The following is a 21,327-nucleotide window of genomic DNA, read 5'->3' as shown; positions in this document are numbered from 1 at the left end:
CAAAAATTAGGGCGTGGTGGTGTGTGCCTGTAGTCTCAGTTACTTGGGAGTCTGAGGTGGGCGGATTGCTTGAGCCCAGGAGGTCAAGGCTGCAGTGAGCTGTGATTGAGCCTCTGCACTCCAGCATGGGCAACAGGATAAGACCCTGTCTCAAAAAAAAAAAAAAAAAAAAAAAAAGAAGAGTTGGACTTAAAGATAAACATGATTTGAATGGATGCAGAGTGGGCAACAGGAATAAAGACATGGATGTACTATCAATTTTCCATGCAAGGTGGGTCCTTGGGTAATATATTATGTCTCCCACTAATTAAATTTTATGTGCTAGGAAAATCACATTAACATTATGAAAGAGAATAGTAAATGGGCCCCTCCTTTAATGGTAATGAAACCTTTCAAGACTTAACTTTGCCTTCATTAAGTCATTTTAAAGGTTATGAGGACAGTGTAGATTATTGCTGTAGGATATCCTGGAGTTCGCCCTTACAATTAATTTCATGCTAAAATGAACAACAGAGCAGTGCTAATATGAATTTTTCTGATTTAAAAAATCCTTTTTTCATACCTTATTTTAGTTTGTATCTATCATTCTTGTTTCTGGCTTTCAACACTGCCACACACATTGATAACTAAGCCTTTTGACTGGTATAAAAATATTTAGAAATGTAAGGAATTACTTTTGGAAAGAGATTTAAAAAATAATCTCCTGTTTCTTCTCTCTTGATACAGTTTCTTAAAGGACTGATTTTTAGAGACGTAGATCCTGAGAATAATGTATACATCAGGTAGTGCTGAATCCTGAAACCTGACTCTAGTAATATGTGCACATGGTTGCAGTTCTAAGTGGGTGGATGCCCCTGGCTCTCCAGGATTGTCGGTGGTGATGGGATGATTCTGAAAGGCTCACTTTCTTTACAAGCAAGCATAACCCAAGCCTATGGCTGTCTGATGGCTGCGAATCTTTGCTGATGGTGTGTTGGGGCTCATAGAGAAGAAAGCAAGACTGTAGGGTATAAAGTAACTGATTATCATTAATCCAAGTCATTGCTTCACAAAGTGTGACTGTTGACTGATATTTAGCACAAGGGATTATGGTAAGTTTAAAAAATGTTAATCTGAACAGAGTTATACTGGTTTCTTGGTTATTGGACATTTCAGGGTCCCTTCACGTGCTAAGGTGCTAATATGCTTTGTGAATCTCTAAGAGCAGAATGGAACAGGAAGCATTCCCAAACTCTCATTCCAAGACCCAATTTTTTTTTTTCTTTGAGACAGGGTTTGGCTCTGGCTCTGTCACCCAGGTTGGATTGCAGTGGTGTGATCTCTGCTCATTGCAATCTTTGTCTTCTGGGCTCAACTGATTCTCTTGCCTTAGCCTCCTGAGTACCTGGGATGACAGGCATGAGCCACCATGTTTGGCTAATTTTTTTTTTTTTTTTAATAGAGATGGAGTTTCCCCATGATACCCAGGCTGATCTTGAACTCTTGGGCTGAAGTGATCTGCCCACCTTGGCCTTCCAAAGCACTGGGATTACAGGTGTGAACCACCACACTTGGCCTTAAGACCCACTCTTTACTAATAATGTGACAAAAATGATGCTGCATGGAAATCCCACTGATCTAGGCAATGTAGAAGTTTCAGGCTGTGTTGTAATGAGGACCAGGAGGTCAAGAGTGTGACCAGTGCTCTCAATAATCTGATCTGTGAGAGTGAGACTGGGCCATTTCTGAACACAGAATTGTTTCAATTTTCAGCCCAAAGACTCCACAGAGATCTAAGTCCAACCTCATCATTTTATATATCAAAAAACTGAGGCCCAGAGAGGTTCGCAATTATGTTCAGGGTTGCATCCTGGTTAGTGGGAGCGGATGCTAGCACCACGGTCCTTTGATTCTCAGAGCCCACTAAACTGCCTCCTTGGGTGTGGCAGGCTGCAGGGCATACTGAGTTCAGTTAGTGGAACAGACATTGGTGGTAGAGTGAGCAGTCCAAATGGGCTGGATCAGTGTTTTGTTGGGGGTATCGCTGTTCCTTCAATCATGCCTTGGTGACATAGTCCAGATGCTTCAGCAACCTGGTGACTCTGGACAAAGTCTAGTTTGTCAGTTTCCTCATAAAACTTGGAGCCCACATCTAGTTTTGACTTTCCAGCTGTGCTTTGACCAATGCAGCATGCATGGGGATATTCTCTTCTTGCATCACTATTGGTATACTATCTTTGAATCAATGAAGACCAAGAAAAAGATAATTTTTTTTATAGGAACCATGTATCACTTTTGGCTCATTTTAAGCTGATTGTTGACTCTAGCTCTGTTTTATATAAGTTAGTGTCTAATCAAGTTTCTCCTAAGCTTACTTGATTAATTTTTTAAACCTAAATGTAAGTCTTCACATTAACCCTGTTTCATTTCATTTTAGTAATTTTGGCCGAGAACTCTTGAGTGTTAGGATTAATTTTGAATCCTATGTTGAATAAATGAATGTTGACTCATCATTTATTCTTGCAGTTCTCTCTTCTAGTACTGCAATAATCATAGAGGTCGTATGCAAGCCTCTAATTTCTCTGTTTTTCAAACAGGCTGCTTCTCTGTAAGGAGAAGGAAGGGAAACTGAGGAAGATTTTTTTAGCACCTATTGTTTGCTAAGTACTATGTCAGGTGCTTTATACATATTTTGTTATTTAATCCTCATAGCAACTGTATGAAACTGTAACTTCTTCTGTAAAAGGAGAATAAAAGTTCTTATCCTACAGTTTTGGAGAAGAATAAATGAGATAATTTAAATTATGTACTTATTAATGTGCTGGGACACAGTAGGCACTTGATAAATATAAATTACAATTATCTCTATTCCTCTTCCTTCATCTTCTCTTTGGACAGAATAGGAACAAGGACAGAAAGACATCTGATGCAGTTTGGCTTTATGTCCCTATCCAAATCTCATTTCAAATTGTAATCCCCAGATGTTGAGGGAGGGACCTTGTGGGAGGTGATTGGATCATGGAGGTGGTCTCCCTCATGCTGTTTTCATGATAGTGAGTTCTCATGAGGTATATGGTTTTATAAGTGTTTGACAGTTCCTCCTTCACGTGCTCCCTCTCACCTGTCACCATGTTAGATGCACCTGCTTCCCCTCCTGTCATGATTATATAAGTTTCTTGAGGCCTCCTCAGCCATGCAGAACTGTGAGTCAATTAAACCTCTTTTCTTTATAAATTACCTGGTCTTGGGCAGTTATTTATAGCAGTGTGAGAATGAACTAATACAACAGCCCATTAAAGACCCATCTCTCAGCTGCCACAGAAACACCAGTCAGCTCCTACCAGCATGGTCAGACAAATTCACAACACGAATTATTTATTATGCATTACAAATTACCCCAAAACTTAGCAGCTTCAAATAATACACATCTATTTGCTCAGTTTCTGTGGGTCAGAATTCAGGCACAACTTTGGGATCTCTCATAAGGAGGCAACAGAAGTACTGACCAGGGCTGCATTCTCATCTGAAAGCTCAACTGGGATGGATCTTCTTTCAGTCTCACTTATGTAGTTATGGACCCAGGCCAGTTCCTGGATGGGTGTTGAATTGAGGGCTTCAGTTTCTTGCTGGCAGTCAGGTGGAGGTCACCCTCAGTTCCCCACCATGTGTACCTCTTCAACTTGCCTCATCAGAGCAAACATGGAGAGAGTGAGAGCATGGATAAGACAGAAGTCAGTTTTTTGTAACCTAATACCAGAAGTGACATCCCATTACTCTTGCTGTACTCTATTCTTTAGAAGTGAGTCATTAGGTTCAGTTCATACACAAGAGGAGGGAGTTACACAAAGGAGTGGATACCAGGAGGGAGGGGTCATGAGGGCCCCACCAGCAGCTTCCAAACACATGCAATTATCTTCATCAGCTCACCCAATGCATTCATTACTGGCATTTCTGGGATGTAAATCCAGGTTTCTAGGCCCTTGCTCTTTCCCCAAGGGTCTACCCTGGGAAGAATACCGATTGATAGTTGTAGTTAGAATTGTAAGCTGATTATGTAACCATTTTCTACATTTTTTCCCTTGGCTTTGTTTTGGGGCAAGTGCAATTTAGTTGTGAACATATTGGAATGAGGGGACTTTCCTCATATTTACTTATCCTTGATCCCCTCTTTCTCATTCTCTCAAGTAGTGTTTCAACCTCTTCAAGGCTTCAAATCTTTAACATTCTCACTCTCAGCAAATAGCTTTGTTTCCAGCTGCATAGAGAAAGTAGACAATATCAACTGTGAACACTTTCAACTCCTGTCTCCCATGCACATCCTTCTCTCCTACTTTTTGGTCTGAGAAGATGGGAAGTCATTTCTTCTGTTTGCTCCTTCTTTGTTAAAATTTCCTTGCCTTTCCTTCATATCTTGCTTAATCAATTATGTACAATGTTGAGTCCATTGAGGACCAGTAAGCAGCCTTCTCTCTTTTCTACCTGAGTGCTGCACAATTCAGGAAGTAAATCAAAGAATAAAGACAGAAGCCACAGCAATATTATGGATAGAGCTGAGTTGGAAGATGTGGCTTTGTGTCTCTGTTAAATGGACCTGAGCTCTGAACCCCAGAGCTGGTCAGTTCTCAGCAGTGTTGTATGGGAGCCTTTACAGGTAAAAATTACATCATGGAGAGCAGAGGCAAATTTGTGCCTTTTGTGGGCAGGTTCACTTCTGGTAGGGCAAAGGGAAGACTTGAGCCAAGGTTGCCATTTTCTTCCTAAATTTGTCAATCAAATAAGATAGAAAAAGCAACATTAACTGAAGTCTTCCCACAAGAAGGCAATGTGTGGAATGCGGAAGCCTGCTTCAGAAACATCCGCCTGCTTCAGAAACATCCTGTCCCATGCACCTTTAACCTCTCTTTCTTTCTCAGTTCCTTTCTGAAGTTAAGATGGAGAAAACTGATGTATGCTTACTGATGTGACCAACAAGCATACATCAAGTTTTTTCAACTCAACTCCAGTATTTTCCCCAATTCATCCTGAAATTGCTGCCCTATCCATTCTCCCACCTACACAGCCACGATTCTTAAAAAACCAATCCAATTTTGCAGAATCTCCTCACTCATTTCTAACACATTTCTCAAGCCAATGAGTTTTGACTTCTACTCTCACTAGTGCATAGCAGTTGCCTTGGCAAAGGCCCCCAATGACTTCCTGTTTGTCAAAGCCAATGGACCTCTGGTGGTTTAAACTTGACCTAACTTCTCTTTAATATTTCACCCTCTTGGCCACTTCATTCCTCCAGAAAGGATTACTTATTTCCAGGATTCATTGTTGATTCCTCTTGCCATATTCACTATCAATGCTTTCCAGGGCTCCTCTCAAATTTGATTAGTTTTATTCTGTTTACTCTTGGGTGAATTTTTTTTTTTTTCTTTGAGCTTTAACTGTCACCTCTTGCTAGTCACTCCTGAATATTCAGCTGGAGTCCAGACCTCTGTCTTGAATTCTAGACTCATATGGTACATTGCACAATCTGGCCAATGCCAACCTTTCTACTCTTGTATTTTCTACCTATCTCCCCTTTACCCCCCCTGACCTAGCTATACTTTCCTCCATTATTCTTTGATCATTCTAAGCTTATTCCCACCCCAGGGCCTTTGCACTTACTGTAACTTCTGCCTGGAATGCTCTTCCCCTAGAGGTGTACAAAGCTAATTTCATTCATGTCTCTGCTTAAGTATCACAGATTCAGAGAGTTCTTCACTCACCACTCCCACCTCTGTTTAGATTTTATCATAGAATTTATCACTATTCAAGTGTGTGTGTGAAGTGTGTGTGGTGTGTGAGTGCATGTGTATGTGCTGATCCTAAAAGAATTAAGTTCCTCAAGGGCAAGAACTTTGAATTATTCACTGGCATATCACTAGTGCCTATAATATAGATGCTAATGATGCTTGTTTAATGGACAAATGTTTGCTTGAAATTTGTTTTTATGACTCATCATCTCTCACTAACTCCTACAAAGTGGTTTGTTACTAATATACCTGTTTATGAATTTAATCTCGAATTTCTCTATTTAGTTTTCTCCTAAATAAAAATTTCAACAGTTGAGGCTGGAATTTTATTTTCTTATAAGATTAGTTCAGAAAGCTAAATAAAACTCTTTGGGTTTTCTCATCAGAAAAAAGAAAGCTCAGGTGCACTGAGACTGGCCCCACAGTGTTTGCAATCACTGTCATGCTTGGGTTTTTGCAAGCTGGCCCCATAGGACAACTTCATCTTTCCTTTTCTGCCTGATGTCTTGCAATTGGTATTCCCACTAGTACTGCCCTAAATCCTGGCAAGAAGACCACTTGCTTTGAGCCCCACGCTTTAGAGAGCTCCACTCTCATCGTTCTTTGTTCCTTTCCATCCCCATTAAGCGAGAAGTCCTTGGGATAAGAGCACAAAACTATCTGGACCCCATATATCCTCCTTCTGGAACATATTCCTGATACTTGAGACCTCAGAATTCTCTGCTCAAATGGTCACAATTAAAATTCCAAGGCCTGTGGCCCTCTTTCTGAGGTCTTTCCTCTCTAGAGTGAAGTATGCTGACTGTGTGTGCCCACTTGAGCCAAGTGATGGCCAAATCATTGCCTGTTTCAAGGACCATGGATGAAGCTTTAACTTATGTTCTTGGTTGTACACTGGGCTACTTGTGGTAGGAACTGGAGGTGGGAAGAGACCATTTTTCAGGAGTAGATTTCTGGAAGTCTACGGATTCTGAATTTGGGTATATTTGTCAAGGTAGAAGTAGCAATGTTTTAACTAGTGATGCTAGCTTGATATATAACTCATACATTAGATGTATAATCTACATGGGCCTCCATTTGTACTCTTGGCCAAGGCAATGCCAATATTAGGGGTGAACCTGGATCCACAACTGTCTTCATAGAACTGCTCCCTTAGACTTATGTCTATGTGGATGCACTGATTCTAGATGAGGTGTTTGCACTTTTTTTTTTTTTTTAAAAAAAAGAGCTGAGTTTTTAGACAACTGAAATCTTACCTGGAAACCCAGCATACAAATATAGACATAAAATGAATATATAAATATAAAGATGTGAAATGAGTAGATAAATATAGATGTAAAAGGACTCTGGCTAACCACAGGAATGAAAGGCTCAGAGCTCTGTTGGCTCAGGGACTCCCCATTTTCATCTCCTCCCTCCCTTTCTTGAGTAGCCTTGAGGCACAGCCATGGAACTTCAGGACTTCACGGGCAGACACAGTTCAAAAATTGGGGCTTTGATCAGCGTCTCACATTGGCATTTAGTACACTTACGTTCCATGGAATGTCCTTGGAATAGTGCTATTTAAACAAGCTTGGCAGAAGCAGGGCACTCTTAGACCCCATCGGCAATCTCCATGTCCAGCAAAGTGAAATTCCTGCAGAAGAGAGACTGGTTTACCTTGTATAACCCAGAGTTTCTCAAGCATGTCTTACCACGAAATGCTCTGCTCACAGAAGTCCTTTTAATAACTTGGTGAAATGTTGTCTAAGACAATTCCCTAATGTGAAACAGAGCTACATTCCCATAAAATCTACTCACTTAATTTTTCCCCTATAAAAGGTTAATGAGTAATTATAAATGATTAATATAAAATTTAGATTTAAAGGAATATAGCCCTTATAGAAATATTGCGATAAATATCTCTATACATTAAAACCATTTATTTTTACTACCTTAATTTTGTGTTATGTATTTTAATGCTGTAGTTAAAAATGCCTTTCAGCCAGGAGTGGTGGCTCATTTCTGTAAACTGAGTGCTTTGGGAAGCTGAGGTGGGAGGGTCACTTGAGGCCAAGGGTTCAAGACCAGTCTGGGCAACATAGCAAGACCCCTTCTCTAAAAAAAAAATTTTTTTTTTTTTTTTTTTTTTTTTTTGAGACAGAGTCTTGCTCTGTCGCCCAGGCTGGGGTGCAGTGGCCGGATCTCAGCTCACTGCAAGCTCCGCCTCCCGGGTTTAGACCATTCTCCTGCCTCAGCCTCCCGAGTAGCTGGGACTACAGGCGCCCGCCACCTCGCCCGGCTAGTTTTTTGTATTTTTTAGTAGAGACGGGGTTTCACCGTGTTAGCCAGGATGGTCTCGATCTCCTGACCTCGTGATCCGCCCGTCTCGGCCTCCCAAAGTGCTGGGATTACAGGCTTGAGCCACCGCGCCCGGCCATACAAAAAAATTTTTAAAAAATTACCCAGGTATGGTGGCATGTACGTGTAGTCCCAGCTACTTGGGATGCTGAGATGGGAGAGTCACTTGAGTCCAGAAGTTTGAGATTACAGTGAGCAATGATTGTGCTACTGCAATCCAGCCTGGGCAACAGAGCGAGAGTCTGTCTGTTAAAAAAAAAAAAAAGGTTTTTTTTTTTGCTCTACAGAGAAAGGTCTAGCTTTCACTCATTTATTAAAAAATTCTGTAAGCCCTATTCATAGCTCCTGGCTTATTCTTGTAACTACCTCTATAGCTGGAATTCTATGTCTTTGTTGCAAACTCTGATATAATAGCAAAAGATCTATTATGTTCTGATAATCTCAGGCTGCTAAAGTTCCTGGATATTGTTTGGATGTATGAGAACTAATTCTCCATTTAAATAACTACTGTCTGCTATCTTCAACTTGGTGTTCAGCTGGAAGATAGAGACTAAACACTATATTAAGTCCATGCAGCATTTAGATTGGCAGTGGGATGGGCGGTCCTTCCCCACTATCTCTTTCAGATTAGAAGACTCTTAGTCACTTGCCTTCTTGTCATACCTGTATTGATTGATATTCTTCATTAATTTCATTTAATACTTAAATGAGACACAATGGGATATTTACGCTCCAGCTCTTCTCAGATGCTAATGGTAACTTCAGTATTTGATTTTTCATCTGACCCATGTTTTTTACACAGGAGGCCATGAAATAAAAGGCTTTTATTTCCTTTCGAGTTTTAAAAGGGTTATAGACAATCAAGAAAAAAGTACACTTTATTTTGCTTGCTTTTAATAAGTTCTCAGAATATGACAAGATGCTGCGGATCATCAGTTCCTTCCTGCAGATACTTTTGGCCCTTACTGTGCCCTCTAAAAATCCCACCCTGGGCTTCTTTGCCATTGCAGCATGGGTGCCAGATGCCCAGAAACCCACTGGCGCTCACACATGCATAAGCTGGAAGGCATTGGGGGTGTTAACACTTGGGGCATGACCTTTGATCAATGGGTTTTGGGAACTGGTGAATGTTTCTTCCTCTATTCACAGTTCTAAAACATATTTCATATGTCTTGTCACATAGTCCTTCAGGACTGAGGAGCCAATTACCACAGTTGGCAGGCCAACTTGCCAATGCCCATTTCTATAATTTTTTCACCCCAAAACCTGAAACAGCATTATAGAGTTTAAGCTTTTATCACATGAGGAGGTGCATATTTAATTGATATTGTGTCTAATAAGACTTAAGGTGTAGTCCCAGAACATACTCCAGGCTAGCCCAATTCTCATCAAAAGTCCACAAGGAAGAAATAACATTGTGGAATATTGCCTCAAAAAGTAGCTGTTTGCTGGGCATGGTGGCTCACACCTGTAGCCCCAGTGCTTTGGGAGGCCAAGGCAGGAGGAGCGCTTGAGATCAGGAGTTTGAGACCAGCCAGAGCAACATAGCGAGACCCCGTTTCTACCAAAAATTTTAAAAAGAGGAGCTGTCCATCCCTTGCTCAATCAATGAGACCATCAGGGAGCTACCTAAGCAACACTGAGGGATGCTAAAAGAAACAGGCCTATTACATCCTCTGCCTGTGCAGCAGGGATGTCATGGAGGGTGTCAATTGGCCAGGCATATAATACGTCTCTGTGGAACCTCCTAAGAAACTCTTCTCAGATCTGGGTATAAGACAAGCTCTGAATCTCCTGGGAAGCAGGTAAATTTTTATTTCATGGAAACTGTGACTCTATACTAAATTTTCCCTTTGTTTTGCCTGGCAGGAAGCACAAATTCAGTTGTAATGCTCTTGTAGTCATTACACAGAGCCTGTGACATGTATTTGGGTATTATTTTTTTTACCCTCACTTTTCCTTCACCCTGACTGAGTGTCAATTTTGTCCATCCTGTTTTATGATAAATAAACAGACAGATATGTATGTGGAAGAAGAGTTCTGCAGTCAAACTTCTCATTGAGGAATTTTTAAAACTGATTTTTAAGTGACAAATAATTGTGTATGTTTATGGGGCACAGTGGGATGTTCTGATCTATGTCTGCATTGCAGAAAGATTAAGTCAAGCTAATTAATATAGCCATCACCTCACCAATTTATCATTTTCTTTTGTGGTGGGAATGTTAAAAATCTATTGTGGCAATTTTGAAATATACCATACATTGTTATTAACTGTGGTCAACATTCAGTGCAATAGATCACTAAAACATTCCATTGAGGATTAGAAATTTTTTTTCCAAGATGGTTCTTTTCTTGACTTTGATCTATTGTTTTAAACCTTTCAAAACTAACTCTAATTTCAAATTTTCTGTAAGGCTTTCCCTGACCTCTTCTGATTGAGTACAAATTTTCTTCCTCCAAGTTCCAGTGGAGCTTTATGCAAACCTTTATTTTATAATTTATTATAGTTTCCTGCTATCATTCAATACTTTAGGTCAGAGACCAATCCTTTTCCATCTCTGTTCACCTGTTGGTTTGCACAATATTTGAAAATAGGCCTGATAGAGCTCTTTAATGTGACCTGCCTGTAGTGATCAATTTATTCTGGAACTTTTCTTTTCTTGTAAGGGATTACCTTATATATAAGATCCTATTATAGAAACCAACAGTCATCTTTTGATAGACAATGAAAACCCCATTTGACCTTCCTTAACCTTCTAAGAAACCAAGAAATTTTCTGCTCATTTGAGAACCATACAGCAATAATAATGAAGTCATGTGTTTGTAATGGGATAGATGATTCCATATTGCTCTTGTCTTTCCCGAATGATACCTTAAAAGCAGATATTAATAGGATGCAAGTATTGTGTTTCCAAGTAGCATTGCATTATTGTGCTGGATTGTTGTGTTGACAGTTGGAAACTCATGAAAAGCTACAGTCACTGCAAAGTAGCCCCTCAGCTATGCAGATGCTAAATGGACCTTGCCATAGGTGCATTCCAGCTATCAAGTGGCTTATGCCAAGTAGTAAAGATGCCATCTGTTGACAAGTAAAGCCATTGGCCCTAAGTCTTTGTTCTGGAGTAGCTGTGTCCATCTTCTTCCTCTACTAACCTCTACTAACCGAGCTGTATCTATCTTCTTCCACTACTAACCAATAGCACAGAACTATAACCACCTGAGAGTTAACAGTAGGCTTAGAGGGGTGAATGATTATGATCTTTCAGACTGAGAAATTTGGGTGGATTAAGTGGCTAGTCATTGTCAGAAAATGAAAGGCTGGGGTTAGAGAGGCAATTTCAATAAAGGAAAATCGAAAAAGACATTATGCCTAGGTGGGACCAAGTCTTAGTCTGTTACTTTTAGGGTTGAGACAGCTGAAAATAATCTAAGACATTCTCAAAATCAGAGCCACGTTTTTTTTTGTTTCATGTGTGCATCACTAAGACTAGCAGAGATTATCAAGTAGATGGTAGACGATGTGAAAGATGTATAGAATAGTACGGTGGAAAGTCATGCATTTTGCGTCAAATATATCCATGTCCATAACTTGGCTCTACCACTTGTCATCTCTGTGTCCTTGGGAAAATTACTTAACCTTTCTGATCTTCAGTTACCTGGTATGTAGAAATGAGAGTAACACATATTGCATAGGTTTTTGTGAAGATTAAATGAGATTTTGTGTGCAATGTGTTGACATAGAAAAGATGCTCAATGATTATTTGAATAAATTTTTGATGAGTAAATACAGATTAATGCCTCAGTTTTTCCTTCTGTGAAGTGCTTTTATTAACTTTTTTGAAGGATAGAGTAAAAATAGAAATATCTGCACAGAATCTAGAATAGCCAAAACAATTCCGAAGAAGAATAAAGTGGGAGAAATCATTTTACCTGATTTGAATACGTTCAATATCTACTCTAGATCAAAGCAGTGTGATACTGACAAAGAGATAGACGCATAGATCAATGGAACAGACTAGAGAATCCAGAATGAGACCCACGCAAGTATGCCCAAGTAATTTTTAAATTAACAAATTTCAATTGTATTAAAAACACAACATAAAATGTGTCATCTTAACTATGTTTAAGGGCATTGTTAAACATAGTTAAGCACAGTTTGCTAGTGTCAAGTACATTCATGTGGTTGTGCAACAGATTTCTAGAACCTTTTCTGCCCAGCTAGTTTTTGGCAAAGATGCAAAAAGCAATTCAATGTAGGAAAGACCATCTTTCTAATAAATGGAACTATAGCAATTGGACATCTATAGGCAAAAGAAAAAAAAAAAAAGAACTTTACCTAAACCTCACACTTTACACAAACATTAACTCAAAATAGAACATGGACTTAAACATAAAATGCAAAACTATACAACTTTCAGGAAAAAAAGGCCCCAGGAGTTGGTGAGGAGTTCATAGACTTGACACTAATAACATGATCCAGAAAAAGAGAAATTGGTAAACTGGACACCGTTAGAACGGAAAACTTTGCTCTATGGAAGACCCTGTGAGGAGGACAAAGAGTCAAGCTAGTGGATAGGAGGAAATATTTGCAAACCGCATACCTCATAAAGTACTAGCATCTAGATTAATAAAGACTCTCAAAAGTCAGCACACAATCCAATTAGAAAATGGGCAAAAGGTGTGACAGACATTTCACAGATGAGGCTGTACAGATGGTAAACAAGCACATGAAAAAGATGACTGTTAGCCATTAGGAAATGCAAATCAAAACCACAAAAATACATCAGTACACACCTATTAGAATGGCAAAATAAGAAGTAGTGACAACACCAAATGCTGATGAAGAGACAGAGAAGCTGGATCACTCATACATTGCAGGTTGGCATGTAAACTGGCCAGCCACTCTGGGAAAGCACATGGCAGTTTCTTTAAAAACTAAACATGCTTTTACCATGTGATCCAGCAATTGCACTTTTGGGCATTTATCTCAGAGAAATGAAAACTGTGTTAACACACAGACATGTACACAAATGCTTGTAGCAGCTTTACTTGTAATAGTTAAAACTGGAAACGCAATGGCTCAGGTCTGTAATCCCAGCATTTTGGGAGGCTGAGGCAGGAGGATTGCTTGAGCTCAGGAGTTTGAGACCAGCCTGGACAACACAATGATACCTTGTCTCTACAAAAAATACAAAAATTAGCCAGGCATGGTGGTGCACATCTGTGTTCCCAGCTACTCTGGAGGCTGAGGTGGGAGGATTGCTTGAGCCCAGGATGTTAAGGCTGCAGTGAGCTGTGGTCATGTCACTCTACACTGGTCGGCAAAGTGATCTCCAAAAAAAAAAAAAAAAAGCAACCTCAAAACAAAAAACTGGAAACAACCCAAATGTCCATAAATGGGCTAATGATTAAACAAATGGTGGTAGGTCCATACCATAGAATAACACTTAGCAATAAAAGTAATAAACTATTGAAACACTTAACAACTTGAATATATTTCAGGGGAATTATGTGAGTGAAAAAAGTTAGTCTCAAATGTTAAATACAGTATGATTCCATTCATATACCAGTCTTAAAATGACAAAATTACAGAGATAGGAGCAGATTAGTGGTTTCTAGGGGTTAGGGAGAGGAGAGGGAAGGCGGTGGTTGTGACTACAAAGTGGTGGCAGGAGACATTCATGTGAATCTTGACTGTGATAGTGGTCCCTGAACCTGCACATGTAATAAAATTTCATGGAACTAAATAATACACATGTACACACAGAGACATATACCCACTTGAATGAGTGCATATAAAATTGGTGAGATCTCAATAAAGTAGGTGGATAATAGCAATGTCGATTTCCTGGTTTTGACGTTGTATTATATTTACATAAGATGTAACCAGTGGAGGAAACTGGGGAAAGGGGAGATGAAATCCTTCTGTATTTTTTTTTAACAATTGCATCACAATTTGCAATTATCTCAAAATAAAAGGTGAAAAAAATACTGGCCTAGGATGCAAAGTCCTCTGCTACAAATAAAATGTAGTGCAATCCCATTTTAGCTGGGGCCTAATAATCAATAATCAATTGCATTTCAGAGTTGCGGTGTTTGAGAAGATGAAGGAATTCACAGTCTAGCTGGGAGGAAATCTGCAGCTTCTAGAGTCACATTGTCCAATAGACATTTCTGTGACAATGAAAATGTTCTCCATCTGCACTGTCCAGTACTATAGCCACCATCAGCATGTGTGGGCCATGAACACTTGACATGTGGTTAATGCAACTTAGAAACTGAATTTTCAATTTTATTTAATTTAAAATAATGAATATTTAAATTTACGTAGCACATGTGGCTGGTGCTACCATATTGAATGGTGTCATTTTAAAGAAACAGTGGGTTCAAAAAGTGGGAAGGAGCTTTTTGAACATAGGTAGCTCAAAGGAGTTGACTCAAACCATGTTTTCTCACTGAAGGGGAAGTTTAGAATTGGAGAAAACTTTTAGTTAGGATTTTGGAAGTTACTAAGTCAAGTGACTTAAAAAGAAGAAACAGACTTGGAGACTGAGTGCGGTGGCTCATGCCTATAATCCCAGTGCTTTGGGAGGCTGAGGCAGGAGGATCGCTTGGACCCAGGAGTTCGAGTCTGCAGTGAGCTATAATCGGGCCAGTGTACTCCAACCTGGATGCCACTGTCTCTAAAAACAAACACCCCCACCCCTAAATACACTTGCAAGGGAGAGGTGAACCTAAGAGATATGACTTTCCCTGTGGCCTAGGGTAATAACAGCTTTGCACTGGGATTGGTGAGCATAATAGTAGACTCTGAAGGAGAACTACACCAGACTACCTCAACATATTGTATAATATGGTTGGTGCAAAAGTGGTTGTGGTTTTTGCCATTAAAAGCAATGACAAAAACCACAACCACTTTAGTACCAACCTAATAAATCATACTGGTCCAAGCTGAATGGCATGTAACTCTGAATCTCCCAATTGGTATAGCATATGTGTCCTGCGGTCCTTTACTCTTACCAGTGTCAGAAGTATGGAGCATAGAAAGGCTCGGGCTTGTGGCCCCAGTTGCTAATGGCTCTGACTGTACCCATGTGAGGTGGGGCCGCTCTCTGGGCCTCAGTAGAGGACTGGACTTTTGATTCTTTCCAATTCTCAGGTTTTGTTTGCTTGTTTATCTATTTTAACATGCATACTTCAATTCAGCACATCTGAGGATATTCTATTGGCACAGGGCTTCCGTGGGCAAAGTGCCTCAGGATGACTGTGACCTTTAGATGCAGAGACTCTTCTTCCATCTCAAAAACCTTGAAAGTGGAATGCTATGCTTTCAAGAAATCAGATGAGAAATCTTCCGTTTGGTATATGATCCATATTGTGATACTATGAATGCAATATTTGATTAATTAAAAAAATTATAAGAAAACCCAGACTTAATCCAGGAATGATTTACTCCAAAAGACAATTTTTTCCTAGAGTCCTTTGGAGGGTCTTAGCTTAACAGAGAAGTGTGATGCTTATTAGACAGTTTGTATATGGGGGCATATTTAGTGTTTTTTTTTTTTTTTTTTTTTTTTTTGGCTAAGAAGCTCTGCTCTGTCCCTCTGAATGCCTGCAGCACAGCTCTAAACAAGATATTCCCTCAGGGTCTCTCACATTGACAGAACTAGGAGACATCTTGTATTTTCTTCTGGCTTCTGGAGTGACATTTCTAGGACTGGTTTTCAAAGGAGAATGCTTGCAAAAGAGAATGCATGCATAGACCTCTTTTTCGCAGGCAGCTCAGAGCACTTGTCACTTTTCTGTGAGTGGCATAAGCGGCGCTGAGGCGCCTCTCTCCCTATCATGTACTAAAGGCCCCGATCCCCTATATAGACGTGTTGAACGTCCCTCTGCTTTCTCTATGAATTAGATCTCCTCTCTTGAGTTCAAAGTCTCACATGTACAAATAGAATGGTGTGCAGATGGAGAAGACAGAACTCTTTGAAGGAATTAAGTCCTGGAGGTCCCCAAGGAAAGGTTGGTGAGATAGCTTTTGGCTGTTATTCAGGAGTTAGCAGACTTCAGTTGGAAAGTTTCATGGCTAAAAATCCTGACTCAATGGGTGGCTGCAAGCATGGTACCTGCAAACACAGACCAGGGAACGAATGGATTTCACATGTACTGCTCGATTTGTGTTTACCTTTTCTACAGGTAAGCTGGGACCACCTCAAGAGCAGAGTACCGGGATGGCTGAGGGACCTGGCATAGCTGGCTTCACATTCGTGTAATATCATGTATGTTACACGATGTCATTTAGAATTTAAAATTTTATTTTAGCTTCTGAAGAAACAACTGTTAGGTCAAATTCTTATCCACAAACGTGTATGCATTTAAGTAAAGGAAATTAACTACAAAGATTAATGTGGGACTTGACCTCATCTCTAGCCGTGTTTTTTAATGAGGCACATGCTACCTAAACCCATGTCCCAGTCAGCTGAGACAGCTGCTGCTGCGGCTTTGTCATTTCTGCTCTTGGGCTTTGAAGGTCTCTCTTGGTTTGAAGAGAGAGAGAGAGAGAGAGAGTGTGTGTGTGTGTGTGCGCGCGCGCGTGTAGTGTTTTGGGGAAAGGTAGAGGAGAATAAGAGGAAATCACTTTGGGTTCTTCTCTCTGGGTTTGCTGGTTTGTGTCTCCTGATTTATTAATTTCTTCAGACCAATTTCCTTCTTGGCCAGTATATTATCTCTTCTCAGCAATGAATCTTTCTATGATATGGGGAATATAGCAGTGGGATGAAGGAATCCAGTTATTTTAATGGTGCAGACAGCTTTTAAAAGATTTGACTTGCTTTCATTAAGTCATTTTAGAGGTGATTAAGAAAGTGTAGATTATTGCTTAAGATACTCTCAACTTGTGTCCTAAAAATGAATTTTATGCGGAAATGGACAGCAGTGATGTGCCATTAAGAATTGTAAATTGTAAGGCCGGGCGCAGTGGCTCAAGCCTGTAATCCCAGCACTTTGGGAGGCCGAGACAGGTGGATCACGAGGTCAGGAGATCGAGACCATCCTGGCTAACATGGTGAAACCCCGTCTCAACTAAAAAATACAAAAAAACTAGCCGGGCGAGGTGGCGGGCGCCTGTAGTCCCAGCTACTCCGGAGGCTGAGGCAGGAGAATGGCGTAAACCCGGGAGGAGGAGCTTGCAGTGAGCTGGGATCTGGCCACTGCACTCCAGCCTGGGCAACAGAGCCAGACTCCGTCTCAAAAAAAAAAAAAAAAAAAAAAAAAGAATTGTAGATTGTAACATTGAAAAAAAAAAAAAAAAAACCCGGTAGAAAATATGCATATTTCTACTGGTTATTCTTTTATGTTACCATCATGCATTCTTTATTGTGTCACTAGAATAAAGCTGAGTGATTGTAGGGATCACGTATCAAGCTGTTAATGTTCATTGCCCTTTACCTTCATTAATTACCTTTTTCAGAAATGAATTTTCTCATGTCCGTTTTTAATCTTACAGAGAATTATAGATGAGGTTTTAGGAAAATTTGCTCAGTTGTTTGGGAGATATCCAAATGCAAAAACAGAAAAAGTATTTGTCAGCTATTCAAAAAATTATTCAGATCTTCTGTTGTACTCAGAAACCTTGAAAATAGATCAATTTACATATGACATTTATTATAGTTATTTATAGCTTGATTTACAAAATATGCTCAGCATGCAAACTTGCTGGGTGCATACTGAAAGAAAGAATACTTAAAGGCATTTTAAGCTAAAGATAAAGTTTAAGCTGAACTCATGCACATGTTGGTGGAATGTGCATGTTCTAGAATGGGATATGTTTTGTCTATAAAAAAGACAAATGAATATGCCTTTATTAAAGTAAATGATTACAGGTTGAAGGCTTCAAATGAAGGCTTTTATCTTTAATTCTATTATTCATCTGTTTAAATTCTAGTTTAGATTGAGTAATACCAGACACTGTAGGAAATGTAAGATATAAGACATGATTTCTTTTAGGTTCTTGCAGTTTAGTTAGGGAGATATAAATAGCATGTGTGAAACTTTCATTGCTGTATACGAGGCAGCGTGTAATCAGGAGGTGCATTGTGAGGTATGGGTTCTAATTACCAATGAACTTTAGAAAAGGAAGAGAAGAATGTGGATTGGAATAATCAGATGGAAGAGCTGGTATACCAGTTGTGTCAACCTGAGTGATTTAAAATTCAAGCTTTCTAGATTCATTTGGGCCCTCCAATGAATGAATGAATGAATGACCAATCCTTTCTTCTCTTTGGTTGGATCTCCCTCTAGAACTCTTTTTCATTTTATCCTTTCTGTTTCTTTTTTTTTTTTTTTTTTGTGAGTTTTTTATTGAAGTAAAATGCACATAATATAAATTGGCCATATTGAAGTGTACAATGAAGTGGCATTTAGCATATTCCCAATGTACAATCAGTATCTCTATCTAGTTCCATATATATATATATATATATTTTAAAATTATTATTATACTTTAAGTTCTAAGGTACATGTGCATAACGTGCAGGTTTGTTACATATGTATACTTGTGCCATGTTGCTGTGCTGCACCCATCAACTCGTCATTTACATCAGGTATAACTCCCAATGCAATCCCTCCCCCCTCCCCCCTCCCCATGATAGGCCCCGGTGTGTGATGTTCCCCTTCCCGAGTCCAAGTGATCTCATTGTTCAGTTCCCACCTATGAGTGAGAACATGTGGTGTTTGGTTTTCTGTTCTTGTGAGAGTTTGCTGAGAATGATGGTTTCCAGTTGCATCCATGTCCCTACAAAGGACATGAACTCATCCTTTTTTATGGCTGCATAGTATTCCATGGTGTATATGTGCCACATTTTCTTAATCCAGTCTGTCACTGATGGACATTTGGGTTGATTCCAAGTCTTTGCTATTGTGAATAGTGCCGCAATAAACATACGTGTGCATGTGTCTTTATAGCAGCATGATTTATAATCCTTTGGGTATATACCCAGTAATGGGATGGCTGGGTCATATGGTACTTCTAGTTCCAGATCCTTGAGGAATTGCCATACTGTTTTCCATAATGGTTGAACTAGTTTACAATTCCACCAACAGTGTAAAAGTGTTCCTATTTCTCCACATCCTCTCCAGCACCTGTTGTTTCCTGACTTTTTAATGATTGCCATTCTAACTGGTGTGAGATGGTATCTCATTGTGGTTTTGATTTGCATTTCTCTGATGGCCAGTGATGATGAGCATTTTTTCATGTGTCTGTTGGCTGTATGAATGTCTTCTTTTGAGAAATGTCTGTTCATATCCTTCGCCCACTTTTTGATGGGGTTGTTTGTTTTTTTCTTGTAAATTTGTTGGAGTTCTTTGTAGGTTCTGGATATCAGCCCTTTGTCAGATCAGTAGATTGCAAAAATTTTCTCTCATTCTGTAGGTTGCCTGTTCACTCTGATGGTAGTTTCTTTTGCTGTGCAGAAGCTCTTTAGTTTAATTAGATCCCATTTGTCAATGTTGGCTTTTGTTGCTGTTGCTTTTGGTGTTTTAGACATGAAGTCCTTGCCAATGCCTATGTCCTGAATGGTATTACCTAGGTTTTCTTCTAGGGTTTTTATGGTTTTAGGTCTAACATTTAAGTCTCTAATCCATCTTGAATTAATTTTTGTATAAGGAGTAAGGAAAGGATCCAGTTTCAGCTTTCTACTTATGGCTAGCCAATTTTCCCAACACCATTTATTAAATAGGGAATCCTTTCCCCATTTCTTGTTTTTCTCAGGTTTGTCAAAGATCAGGTGGCTGTTTCCTGATAGTTTCATCTTTTTATCTCTTTGAGATTCAATTGGGCAATTTCCTCAGATCTAGCTTTTTGAACACCAAATCTCTCTTTTCCTGTGTCGACCTTGCTGTTTGAGGCATTTGCTGAATTTTATAATTTTGATGGCTATATCTATTTTTTATTCTTAGAAATTTTACTTATTTTCTTTTTTTCTTTTTTTTGAGATGGAGTCTCACTGTGTAGTCCAGGTTGGAGTGTAGTGGTGCAATCTCAGCTCACTGCAACCTCCGCCTCCCTGGTTCAAGCGATTCTCCTGCCTCAGCCTCCCATGTAGCTGGGATTATAGGCACCCGCCACCAGGGCTGGCTAACTTTTTGCATTTTTAGTAAAGATGGGGTTTCACCATCTTGGCCAGGCTGTTCTTAAACTCCTGACCTCGTGATCCACCCACCTTGGCCTCCCAAAGTGCTGTGATTACAGGCGTGAGCCATAGCATCGGCCCACTTATTTTCAATGTATCTTTCTTCTCAGCTTTCTCTTTCCTGATTTTAATATTTAAACAGTGTATTACTCTGAAGTTTTTTTCCTATATCTTCTTTTAGGTCCTTAATCATTTTAAACATATTATTTTATGATTTAATTTAAATTGTTTAATTATCTGAATTTAATGAAGATTTAGCTCTGCAGTTTATTGTGCCTTGGGTGGATAGATTCCTGGTATACTTATAAACTATTACTCGTGATTTACAGTTATTGAGCTCCAAGTTCATCTTCCTTGGCACTTTATTCGTGGGACTTCTATGTGGCTTGTATTGGGGCATAGCCAATACAGAGTTGTTTTGCAATCACACTCCGAGGTATTAACAACCCAGGACAAAATTTTATGTTGGTTTCTTTTTTTTCTTTGTTTTTGAGGTGGAGTTTCACTCTGTCGCCCAGGCTGCAGTGCAGTGATGTGATCTCGGCTCACTGCAACCTCCACCTCCCGGATTCAAGCAACTCTCTCACCTCAGCCTCCCAGGCAGCTAGGGATTACAGGCATCCACGACCATGCCTGGCTAATTTTTGTATTTCTTCAGCAGAGACAGGGTTTCACCATGTCGGCCAGGCTGGGCTCGAACTCCTGACCTCAGGTGATCTACTTGCCTCAGCCTCCCAAAGTCCTGGGATTACGGGCATGAGCTACCACGCCTGGCCCATGGTGGTTTCTTAGATTGAGAGTTAGTACACTACATGGCAGCCCAGACTCAGATACATGAGTTCCTTGGGGAGATTGTTTTTTCTACCCCAGGCTAGGCCTGAGACAGACAACTTTTTAAATTTTATTTTATTTTTTTAATGTCTGCCAGGGCTGATGGTTGTTTTTTTCCCCCTTTTTTCAGCTTTTTATAAGGATGGATTTTAAAGGGTCCTAGCTTTACACAGAGGCCTGAATTCTAATCTCCATGTGGACAAGAAACAAAA

This window comes from Theropithecus gelada, chromosome 8 (genome assembly GCF_003255815.1).
Source record: "Theropithecus gelada isolate Dixy chromosome 8, Tgel_1.0, whole genome shotgun sequence".
In the NCBI taxonomy this organism is placed as follows: domain Eukaryota; kingdom Metazoa; phylum Chordata; class Mammalia; order Primates; family Cercopithecidae; genus Theropithecus; species Theropithecus gelada.
This window is presented reverse-complemented; position numbering follows the sequence as displayed.